We start from the raw sequence: 13,571 nt of genomic DNA, 5'->3' as shown, positions 1-13,571 counted from the left end.
TTTGCTCGTATTGGGTTGAGGGAAAACCCCGGAAAAAACCTCAACCAGGTAACTTGCCCCAACCGGGATTCGAACCCGGGACACCTGGTTTCGCGGCCAGACGCGCTTATGTACATAATATTTGAGGTATAATATGATTCATGATTGTGCTTGTTAAGTAACAGTCGGTTCTGTGGCGTATTGATGATGATGATGATGGTGATTATTATTATTATTATTATTATTATTATTATTATTATTATTTTGTCCGCGATCCCCATTAATAGCTATGCGGATACTCAGGTGGCCGCGGACCTCTGGTTGAAAATCACTGATCTACGCTATATGCGTATTTATTACAATAAATAAATTCATAATAAGAATATTTGAGGTATAATATGATTCATGATTGTGTTTGTTAAATAACAGTCGGTTCTGTGGCGTATTGATAATGATGATGATGATTATTATTATTATTATTAATATTATTATTATTATTATTATTATTATTATTATTTTGTTCGCGATCCCCCATTAATAGCTGTGCGGATACTCAGGTGGCCGCGGACCTCTGGTTGAACATCACTGATCTAAGCTATATGCGTATTTATTATAATAAATAAATTCATAATGTACATAATATTTTAGGTATAATATGATTCATGATTGTGTTTGTTAAATAACGTCGGTTCTGTGGCGTATTGATGATGATGATTATTATTATTATTATTATTATTATTATTATTATTATTATTATTATTATTATTATTATTATTATGTGTTTGTTACGAGTGTTGAAATCTTCACTACTGTCCTTTCTGTTAATATTTTTACTTTTGAAGTTCAATCAAATCAATATTTTATGGTACAGGATTTCCGCTACAAAATAATGTACTTGTCAACGTTTTCAATCATTATGTAAGTTATTTAACAGTAAGTTATTTAACATTCAAATATAACTTGTTCGTGGATAACTAACTGCTTCTATGCCTCTGCTAGTTATTTAACCGTATAAGTTATTTAACATTCAAATATAACTTGTTTGTGGATAACTAACTGCTTCTGTGCCTCTGCTAGTTATTTAACCGTTAAATATAACTTCTGCTATTTTGTCTCCGGCAGGAAATTGTAACCGTTACTTATAACCGTTATTTATAACTACTGAACAAAAGTAACGGAGACAGTTACAAGAAAATAATCGTTTGTCACATCCCTACTTCAGATGGCCGCTTTAGACAGGTTTCACTGTAGCTGGATTTTGATACAGATGTGGCAGGAAATGCAGTTCCGAGGTTGGCAACGCTGCAGAACAGGGAGTGTAATGATTCAGGCGGCATTGGACAAGCGTGATTAGAGATGAGCTTAAACGATATTTCCAAGTTTCTGTGACAACTGTGACTGTGACAATTAAATATCTGTGATTTTGTCACACCGATAAAAATTAACAGATTGAAGAGCAGTGCAATGTGAATACGATTTCTCTATACGCGCCACACATCAGTGGTGTACATGGGAAAATCCAACAAATAAGTTATGTACATGTACCATTAACAAATAAATACTGATCTAACTCAACAGAAACATGTAAAAAGTTAACCTCATATACCAAGAGGTTATATCGTAGTTGATTTTAGATATGGAATCAGTTGGTAATTTTTTAATGTAGTTGAGTATGGAGAAATTGAGATTATGTGATTATCCCAATCGTTTTAAAAATTGATCCTTTTTATTGTATGTAATATAATGGATAAATAATTATTTTAAGACGTGCATTAACATTATAATATTGAGTCAGAATAAAAATTAACGAAACATCAGTATTCGGAAAAAACAATGGAAAATAATTACAAAACAAAACTGTTGTTCAGACAGGATTTTACACAAGATGAAGTATTAGTAACCAATGGTGTTATTATTATTATTATTATTATTATTATTATTATTATTATTATTATTATTATTATTATTATTTAAATCGTGTAATCACTATATCATTTATAATAAGATGGTGAAACTAGCGCTGAAGTAGTTTCGGCGAATTCGGATGTGAAAATCGTTGAACTTGATTTTTTGTGGAGATGCAGTTGATCGTATATGTCTAGGTATAACAAAGCCTAAACTAACCAAACCTAACCTGTCGCAGATTCGTATATGCAAGGTGTATATGCGGAGTACGAAGGGAACTACCTCAACGCTAGTTTAGTCGTTGATCCTATATGTCTAGGCATAATAAAAGCCTCAACCAACCAAACCTGACCTGTCACAGATTCGTATATGCAAGGTGTATAAGGGGAATACGAAGGAAACTACCTCAAGGTTAGTTTAGCGAAATAAGTTGCCCATCATACTAGCCAGTTTTGACTCGTTCGGTTTTAATTGAGTGGAAAATACTTACACATTAATATAAAGTGACAATAAGCCTAATATGAAAATGTGAAGATCTCGGGGGAATACATAAAATATTTATAAAACATATATACAGACTAAAATATAAAACAAAATGTCAGATTCATGATTATATTATTATAATGCCGCTAATAACTCTGCAACACATCATCACTTTGAAAAAAATAATATTGAACAAAATATCACGAAAAAATAATCAAATACCACCGCCCGATTGCTGTTATTGTATCATGCGCATGTGCAAACCCACGACGTAGAGGAGAAAATATCAGTCACAGGCGTTGCAACGGTGACAGAGTACTGAATACGGAGCAGATTTCGATAGCGATATTTTGTCACAGATATTTCGCGTCTTCAGTCACAGGTTTATCTGTGACAAAATATCGGTTTGTGAAATATCGGCCATCTCTAAGCGTGATCTGTACCAAGATGGCTGGCGCAGAGCTAAGGGTGATGCTGCGAAGAGATGATAAAAACATGCAAAAGTATTTGATAAAGACACAAAAGGAGAAGATGATGGTGACAGGGGAAACCTGGTAGTACTTAATTTGAATATTAATTCAGTCGAAATGAATTCTGTTATATGTATTTTGTTTTATCGTATAATATCTTCAAGTCCTGTGATGAATCATTGTGGTTAATGTATTTTCTTCGATTTGTGTGTATATTCCACTTAGTTGATTTAAAAGTGTGGGTCCGGCGTAGAAATTGGTTATCATTATTTTACAGTAAACCTTGTTTTGAAATTAACACTAGTACTGTCTGATAATAAATTAAAAGAATTGTGGATAATTGGTGAGCACGGAACGCCATTTCCTAGTGTTTTAGCAATAAAATGTTAGCAAGACTTCTGGCTTCTGTTGCATTCAAACAATTATAAAATAGGATAATTTGATCTGGGGAGCATCCGTTTTTGCTACAAATATAATTTGTTTGGCGTGTTTCTTAACAGAAATTACGAAATGGCGTTCCTGTGCTCAACATTCAATGGGTCATAAGGTCTTGTGTATAATTCAACCGACTGCTTATTTGCTCTTCTTTTATTGAAAAACTGAAAAAAAGAAGTTCAATTGAAAGTGAAGTGAAGGTTATTTAGCCTATGTCCGGCCACTATAGGACCTTGCTAAAATACTTGATAATGCATTGGATTTATAGTATTAAATATTATAAATTGATGTGATCACTGGGAGAGCTGTAGGCCCACTCAACCAGCCCTCAGTACGTACCTAACTTATATATGAAAATCATCGTGCTTGAATGAAGAATACGGCCATATTTCGTTAATGTAACTGTGGGTTTCAGTGTCACCAGCACCTCTCACATAATACTACACACCTAATCAAACCTAACCTAATCTGTGGCACAATAATACACATTTAACAAACCTAACCTAACTTGTCACATAATAATACACACCTAATCTAACCTTACTTACTTACTCACTTACTGGCTTTTAAGGAACCCGGAGGTTCATTGTCGCCCTCACATAAGCCCGCCATTGGTCTCTATCCTGAGCAAAATTAATCCATTCTCTATCATCATATCCCACCTCCCTCAAATCCATTTTAATATTATCTTCCCATCTACGTCTCGGCCTCCCTAAAGGTCTTTTTCCCTCCGGCCTCCCAACCAACACTCTATATGCATTTCTGGATTCGCCCATACGTGCTACATGCCCTGCCCATCTCAAACGTCTGGATTTAATGTTCCTAATTATGTCAGGTGAAGAATACAATGCGTGCAGTTCTGTGTTGTGTAACTTTCTCCATTCTCCTGTAACTTCATCCCTCTTAGCCCCAAATATTTTCCTAAGAATCTTATTCTCAAACACCTGTAGTCTCTGTTCCTCTCTCAAAGTGAGAGTCCAAGTTTCACAACCATACAGAACAACCGGTAATATAACTGTTTTATAAATTCTAACTTCCAGATTTTTCGACACCAGACTGGATGATAAAAGTTTCTCAGCCGAATAATAACAGGCATTTCCCATATTTATTCTGTGTTTAATTTCCTCCCGAGTATCATTTATCCTAATCTAACCTCCCACATAATAATACACACCCAATCTAACCTTACTCAACTTTTCACACAATACACACCTGATCTAACCTAACCTGTTGCATAATACACACCTAATCAATCCTAACATAACCTGTCGCATAATAATATACACCTAATCGAAGCTAACCTGTCACATAATAACACACCTAATCGAACCTAACCTGTCACATAATAATACAAACTTAATCTAACCTAATCTGTCACATAATACACACCTAATCAAACCTAACTTAACCTCTCACAATAATACACGCCTAATCTAACCTAACCTCTCACATAATGTACACATAATATATACCTAATCAAACCTAACCCAACCTCTCACATAATACACACCTAATCTAACCTAACCTCTCATAATATACACCGAATCAAACCTAACCTCTTACATAATACCTAATCAAACTAACCTAACTTCTCACATAACACTACACACCTAATCTAACCTAACCTGTCACATAATATACACCTAATCAAACCTAACCTAACCTCTTTCATAATACTACACACCTAACCTGAACTCACACCTAATAATACACACCTAATCAAACCTAACCTAAACTCTCACATAATAATATACATATAACCTAACCTGTCACATCATACACACCTAATCTAACTTAACATAACCTGTCACATAATACTACACCACAGTAGTAACATTCCTCAAGTTTAGCATTATTTTGTTTGCGAATGTTGCTCGCCTTGGTGTACGTGTCCCAGCCATCAAGTAATAATATATATAATCCAGTAAAATTTCAAATGTGTTGTGGTTGTGATAAAAGTGTTGAGAATTGATTTATAGCGTCACATTGGCAGTGATAAAAGTGTGCAATATTCGTCCGGTGGCCGGTGGATATTCTACATTGATTGGAGTTACTTCGACATGATTTTGGTAACAGTTATATACTTATGCCCAGATGACACTTAAGATTTCACAGTTGTCCAGGGTGTATTTCTTAATTTAAAGAAATAAATAGCTTACGAAATTTGCATTATATAATTTTAACAAGCAATTTTGGTATATGCGTTAGGAATAATAGAACTGTAGGCTACTACTTATGATATCGTTCAGATATATATTGGATCATGTTTCTGTAAGCCTCCTTCAAAGTCCTCCCATACAACTTCTTCCACATAAATTCGTCAATATGCTCTGGAAGGAGTTTGGATAACAACACACTCCTGTTTCTAAGATAGCGCTTCAGTTTTGACCAATACCCCTCCACAGCATTGGTGCACACTCCTGTCCGTGGGTCGACGAAATTGCGGCTGTGGTTGACTGTCCTGTGAATAAATGGGGAAATACCTCCCAACTTGGACAGAGATGAATATCCCCTCCATTCATCGGTCCAGATTCACTTCCAGGCTTGATATGTTTCAAAATTTTCTTCATTAATGTGGGAGCTCTACAGTTTTGGACATAGATGATCATTCTTTTTTTTTTTTTTTTTTTTTTTTTTGCATCACGTCATATATACCAAATATCCACTTTTGTGGAACTACATTCCCCACTTCAAATTTGCGTTTGGTAATGACGCTCTCATCAATTTGGACTATGTGCCCTGAACCACCAAATTGAAAATAATAAGCTGGAAGTTGCAATAGCTTCCAAGAACATATGTCCGTGAAGTGTCTTGTGTGCTGTAATATTGTATTTTTTGAGATGTTCACAATGTTTGAAATTACACGAACTCTTGTGCGGCAACACCACAACCATAATAGCATGAACATTTTCACAGTAGATAGATGTGTTCCTTTTAAAAAGGTATACTTCAGTACACTTATGTGCAATTTGCATTTATTACATTTAAAAACATATTCCAAATAGCTGTCACTTTTTCTTACGGGAGAGCAATATCATCTACAATTTCTAACTTTGCATCTCACTCTTCTTCTTATCAATTTCATATCTTGTAAAGTTCTTAACGTATTCTCATTGCCTCTAGAAAAGGTTTGAATAATATCCAGTATACCTCTAACATCCATGATTGTCTGAAAATTGATGTTGAAAGTTCCATGCTTGTCATCTGTTACGTATTAATGTGCTTGAGCCTATAATGCCAACAATGTACTTCTACGACGCCATCCCAACACAATGAGAAATAGTGCAACTCTTTTTATTTATAAATTGTCTCATTTGTGGATAATCCGCAATTTTTTTTGTTGATTTTTTTTTTTTTTCAGACAACACTAGTCTTAATTTCAAAACAAGGTTTAGTGTAAAATAGCGATAAGGAATTTCTATGTCCGAGCCAAAAGTGTAACTTGCCTGGAATGGTAATTCAATGAATTACCTTCGAATGTGTGGAGAAACTAGTGCATAGGTATGTCTGGATTATCTGGTGATTTTCCTAAAGTATTTAGCATAAAATATGTAGGTAATTCTTGATTCAAGATGTTCCTGCAGGAACATATGCATTTTTTAATGACAATCTGGGATCGAGATATCTGTACTCTCGTGTACACTGGTGAGAAACATATACTGGTATAGTAAGTACTTTATATGCTCGTGCATATGTCTGAGATGTTCAGGAGAAAGAAAGTGATTTTTATTTCCAGTGTCTCATCTAAATAGAAGATCTGCCTTGACGAAGTTTCTCAGTGTTCGGACCCTTTCTCAAATTATAGTAGTATCCACAAATGCAGACCCTTTGACATGGAAAATGGTTGTTCTCCTGTACCATGAATTTGTCTCAAGTATTGTTCAGGTTAACACGTGTTTTACATGAGGAAATATTAAGCTTCGAGTTCCGAGAATGAAATTGAGGTGTAGTGCATAGCGACATATGTGAATGTCAGAAATGACATATTCCCTATGAAGCCTTATGACTTAGCAATAGAATTCTTTGTTCTCATTCCAAAGACCGGGCTTTGAATATCTCTACGTAAAATGCAGGTTTGTAAACACGGCATATAAGATGATTCCTGAGCTATTGCGGGGTAATACTGTCTCTGAACTGCAACCAATGTCCGTGCCAAAATTTGTACCTGCAGTAAATTTCTTTCTGTAGACAAATATGCATACATGCATACACGTAACAGAATATTCTGTTTATGTAATTGACGATATTGAATAATTTAGGCCTACTGTTTTCAAAGATAGCTACAAGTGTATATTATAGTGTTTTATAATTGGTTACATTTCAAAACATGGATATTACTATTCCCCTCTGCCCCCATCTCACCTACCTTGCATCCATATACTTTCCCTCCGCACTCCTCCCTTTCTCGCGTTCTCATGCCTCATCTCACTCCACATGAGACATGCGCTATCTCGCTTGACACGAGATTTTAACAATGCTGTGAGATTTCAACATGATGGCAGCAGTACTGGTGATCCAATGTGTAGCACACGATGAAGAAAGTGGAGTGTCGAGGCTGCAAGCCCTGATGTGGGGTGTTGGGGCGGGAAGCCCTGACGCAGGGTATCATGATGACATTCGCAGTAATATTCTCTGCTCTTTTCTCATTAATTATAGGTACTGAGAAATTACCAGTATCATTACCAAAGCTGTACACTGCGAATGGCTCCAACTGCTGCTCCAGCAACACAGTATCACTCGTACATCCAGGCCTTGTGCATGCCGTCACCAAACAGTGATAATAAAGATGCCCCTGCCCCCTGCTAATTTTTCGTACTGGCGCGAGTGTCAATTCTTTCTCTGATTGGCCTTCCATCCCACAATTGCAAAGTCACGTGATTTTGAATGCAGTTAGGTCAAAGTTCCTATGCCCGACAAAATCACCAAGTCACGTGTACTTCCATTCATTAATGCATTTGAAATACAACATATAATCACTTCATTATAATATAATTATATCCTTTCACATTATTACATAGCTACAAATATTACTTTCGCGCCAATTCATCTTAAACATCATTGCATTTACATAGTAATTCATTATTCATGATTGAACAATTGCATCTTGTGTATGGTACATTTTCTCTCATTTGCAACATATATACGAGTTCCTAAATGTTTCCACCAAGAACACATATTCTCCAGAGAGACTGCTGAGGATTCAACAAAGAAGATCAACAACAAGAAGCAATATAACAACAGATACCACAAGGAAATTGAAGTACAGAAAACCAGTGATTGAAGAAAAGCAGATAAAGAAAGAAGTGGGAAGAAAGTGGAGCGAGAGAGAGAGAGAGAGATAGACAGACATAGAAGGGAACGAGAGAGCAAGATTACCCTCTAGCAGATAATTTTTTTCTCAAGTTTTACCTTTCCTTGCCTTCCCCTAATTCTCCAGGTCCCATAGTGTCTTGGGGTGGGGGTAACTGATGGCATCTGTGTTCTAAAATTTTCCTTTATAATTAAAACACTTATTTCTAAGAAGTTGTGGAAGAAAACATGTGCATATTGTATTATTAACAAAGTACATGTTTGTCCAAAATTTCCTAAGAAAAATTGCTTGTGAACGGGCTTGCCCCAGGTAACATAATCCTGTTATAAAACATAATTGCTATTTTTCATCGCACAATATCAATAACTTTGGAACACTATTTATGAAAATTTAAGCAGATCTTTTGTATTTGATTCTGTATTCAAAAGAATCGTGGACAAAAGGTAGATTTTCTGATTTCGATCACTAGGCTATTGCTCTACAAGGAGTTGAATGGTCTGAAACAATTTATTAGTGAGAAGCCCATAAGATGTGGAAATGGGTTGGTTATGTGCAATTCGGAAGCATTTTTACCAAGGAATATCTGCAGTACTGTTATATTTTTAAATTAGCTGGTGCATTTCTTTATCAGTTATACTTGGACAATTTTCTGGGTGAGTGCTTCCTTAGTTGGACTACCTGAAAAAAAAAAATATGAAAATATTATGTACTATGTGCGAAAATTGCATTGCAAATTGCTCCTTGAAAGATAGTCCTGCCATGAAAAAAACTGACTGAGATGCATTTGATTACAAAGTATATTCAGAAGGAAACATTATTGTCATTACAATGTATCAGAGCAGCATCTAATCTTATTGGGACTAGACTAATTCTGAAGATGACTCCTACTAAGCTGAAACTAGTCAATTAGGTATTTATAAACTTAGTTCATGATTAACATGTGGAAGTGAACATAAATTGTATTCCTAAACATATTATGTGATAATCTTTGCTTGGGACCTGGGGTAATTCTGGTTACACACAATACTCAGAGATGTGAAATGTGTGCTGAGAAATGCATGAGTGAGGTGAGAGAGCATTGTTCACACACTGCGCCCAGAAATGTGTAATGCGAACCAAATAGTAAAGAATAGAAATAGAGTTGCTGTACAGCCGTCAGTGTCGCGTGGTAGCCAACCTGATTCAACCCATCTTTGCATTTGCTCTTATGCGTAGCTGTGTTGTTTCCTGTTTATAGAGTAATATTTTGACAAATTTAAATATGCCAACCTGTGTGATGTATTGGTGAGGAAATGAGGAGTCCAAGAAGTTACCTGGATTAACCTGTCATAGGTATGTATGTAAGTATGTATGAGAGACTAATGACATATACATAAATACTGGATGTTGATATTGTTTGTAGTTCATTAATATTTAACTTGTATTACAGCTTTTCAAAGGATCCTGAGGTTAAAGCTGTTCAGATACATCTTATTGCCGTTGCGGCACAGTTTGTTCCAGACATTTCAAAGAGGAGGTTATGGAATACTCGAAATTATCATATGTCGGTATGAGAAAGGGGGCCATGCTGTCTATATTTCCGGCTTACCCAAAATATTTGCAGTCTGAAGATACGAAGATTTAGTTGACTGAGCATTACACTAATAGTTAATCATAATACTGGTATTTTTATTCCCTAGTGTACATAAAGTAGGTTGTTACGTTATTTAGATCAATTATTTTTTTTGTCAGGAAAAAAAACCAGTAAAATGAAAGTATGCTGAAATGTTTCTCTCTCTGTCTCTGCTGTGACAGTTGTACACGAAACTGGAACCTTTATTATGTCATTGGGAACTGATACTGAAAAAGAAATTCAGGTTCTGTCAAAAAAGAATAAAACATAACCCAGTGCACTCATATTTAAATGCCTTTGACGTTCCACTGTGCTCGGATGTAAATGCCCAATTTAGTGAAGAATATGCAGTGTGTTGTAAAAAAATAATATAAAAACAACTACAGAAAATTTTCATGCAGAATTTTTCAGAGGCTATGCTGAAAGTATATACTTACTGATTAAGTTGTCTTAGTATGATGTTTGGTGTTGTAAATCTCGAAACAGTCTGGTAAATAGAGAGCCACACTACATTTCTTTCATTGCCAAGTAGTTTCGCTTCTCTTTCCATTACTAGCACACACTATGCACCTTTTGGTCACATGCTTATTTTCTGTTGGCGGAATTGTACATGGGAAAATGTAGTCATAGAGGAGTAGAACCAACAGACGCCCACCCCCTGCTGTTGTAATGTGGCAGCACCACTGTTTCCAGCAGTTGCTTCCCTATCTGAACTCTGAAGTCAGGGTAGAAATGTTTCTTTTTAGAGGAAAGTTTATTGTACACCATGTAAGAATTGAAAATACACATATCAAGTAGAAAAAAATTTATTTCTGTAGCATTTACTGTTTTTTGCATTATCGGGTAAGAGCAGTTATTTGGTCCTGTAGATAAACTCCTCCCATACCCTTCTGGTACTTGAGACTACATTTGGGTTTCTTTATCACTTCTCTCGGAACTTCTTTCTGCTTCCTTTCTTTCAAATTTGTACTTTTGTTCTTTGAGAACAAAAAGCATACATCTTTATTGTCCTTCCATTTCACAAACAAAAGACTGTTCTCTGACCATTCCACATATTCTCCTTTCTTCAGCTTCATTGTTATGATGTCAGGGGGCATGTATCGTCGAGTCTGTCACACTGTTCCTATTGCTCTTGTCTCTGATATTTATTCCCTGAAATAAATCTGGGGCCTTTTCCCAGAAGAGGCTTACGCATACTCATGACAACATGTGTAGTGGCTGGGAGAGAGGGGTCCACAATATCATTACCCATGTAAATTCGGTAATAATTACAGAACCTGGACTGATACAAATTTTGTATATTTTTATTCTGAAACGGGTACACTTAGAATGATTGCACTGTACAAAGGACAGCCAACCTCTGAATTTCATCAATCTCTCTTCTAGAGCAATGTTTTCCTCTGGAAAATACAATTCCGAAAATTTTTAAAAATAGTGTTCAATTACAGGCCTCTATTTTCGCAATTCGTCTTTATTTTATCACCCACAGAATTAAGACATTTTGAAATAAGGAAAAATTGTTCTCTGCTTATTGTTTCTTCATAAATCAGCATCTCAATGCATCGTTCTTTACACCAGTACAATTGAATTCGCGATTTTTTTACCTGCGACATCAAAATTACTAATGCAGAGTAAGCCTTAATTTCATATTTGGTAGTGTGAAACCATTTCTCATCATCCATATGTTTCTTTCTTTCGAGATTTACTAGTTTCTTTAGCAGCAAAGTCATTCATCTCTTTAGAAATGGTGCAAAATAATGGGTCCATGAATTCCAAAAATATATTGAGTTCAGATAAGGAAGCCGACTCAAATTTCTTTATTAAAACTTCAGAGACACTATCACTCACATTGTTTGTACGAATTGTTAACTTTGCACACTTGACAGAAACTACTTCATCACTTACACTCGCATGCTCATCATTGGAATCTTCATTATTATGCAAGTTTATAACACTATCACAATTGCCGACAATAATAGCATGAATTAAATTCATATTTTCATCATCAGAGCTATCACTCGTCATTCAATATGCTATCTACCAACTTCGATACTCCCACTTGGTCAGATGCAACACAGGATACTCTCGGCATGATAGCCTACTGACATGTACTGAAGAAACTCACTAACAAAAGAAATAGTTGTAGAAAAAATATTGGAAACCAAAAGTGACAGGTCTTAGACAGTAAGAAGAACCTGATTTATGTCGACACATGTCTCCAGAACTGAAAAATTTGTAGATGGATAACATCTGTGTACTAGGAACCGTACTACAAGCAATTATAAAGAACCTTGCATGTGACGACCACAGCTTGTCATCAGATGTGAATGTGCTACGCAGTCGCGCGACCACAGTTTGTGAAACAATGCGATTAGGTTAAGGAAAGAATTGCTTTGTATACAAATCTGTGCAACAGTGTAAACAGCGACTAGTGGAATGAGTGGGTGATTTGAAAGCTGTGTTGGAAACTGAAAGAGAAAATGTTTCAATATGAGTTTTGTGATATGTTACGTTCCATTTAAAAGACTTTTGTGTCTCTTCTCAAGAGACATATCAAAGATTAATGGTGAAAAGCAAAAGAAGAGGTGTGATAAAAATCTTAAGCATTTAATGTAACAATTTTCTTTCAGCTAAGGCATACAACTTTGTTAAAGAAGAAATTGATACAGGTCTTCCTCATCCTCGACTCTATACAGATGGCACAGTTGATTGTAGAGATAAATGGGATATTCATATGCTTAGCATAATACAAATAAAAATGTTAATATTACGAATAACTATGTTTTTTTCTATGTTTATTGTGTTGTAGCATATAGTTTGATCCATTGAAATCATCCAATTTCTTAATAAAAAATATAGCTGTGGATCGAACCAAGAACCAACAGTTTAATAATACTAAAAAATTGTAAGTAGTTTACATAATTTCGTGGTGCAAAACATGGATTATTGAAGCTGAGCTTTTCTTTTCTTTGGAAAGTTAAATTTGGATTGTTACTCTATTGCCATTGAAAAGAAAAGGATTTATATTGCATACAACTGCAGTAAGTGTATTTGACAGACTCTTTGATGTGAAAGTGGCTCTGGAACTATGTGTTTTCACTTTTTTTTTTCCTCACAGCCTTATGTTTTTTCACTTTTTTTTTTTTTTTCCCTCACAGCCTTAAGTAATTACGACTGTGTGGTCATAGTATAGGAGGTGATGGAGTTTCTATCATAGCAACTAATTATTTAACAAAATTATCAACATAATTTGCAATAGGTCTAGCATGAATTACTAGGGAAATTGCCAGTTTCCAGTATTACATCTTGGACTTATAAAGTATTATATTTGTAACAAATGGGGGGCTATGACAGTGCATTAAAACACATATCGAAT

The 13,571-nt window shown here is 35.3% G+C and overlaps 1 long non-coding RNA gene across 1 annotated transcript in view; it reads left to right on the top strand.

The window, feature by feature from the left end:
- Positions 1 to 2,816: 2,816 nt before the first annotated feature.
- Positions 2,817 to 13,571, top strand: part of LOC138707858 (uncharacterized) — a 33,362-nt gene continuing 22,607 nt past the window's right edge. Inside the window, exon 1 of the long non-coding RNA XR_011334397.1 lies at positions 2,817 to 2,921. This is a non-coding gene — a long non-coding RNA (uncharacterized lncRNA). The remainder of the gene's footprint in view (positions 2,922 to 13,571) is intronic.

Source organism: Periplaneta americana, chromosome 10, assembly GCF_040183065.1.
Source record: "Periplaneta americana isolate PAMFEO1 chromosome 10, P.americana_PAMFEO1_priV1, whole genome shotgun sequence".
NCBI classification, from domain to species: domain Eukaryota; kingdom Metazoa; phylum Arthropoda; class Insecta; order Blattodea; family Blattidae; genus Periplaneta; species Periplaneta americana.
This window is presented reverse-complemented; position numbering and strand designations above follow the sequence as displayed.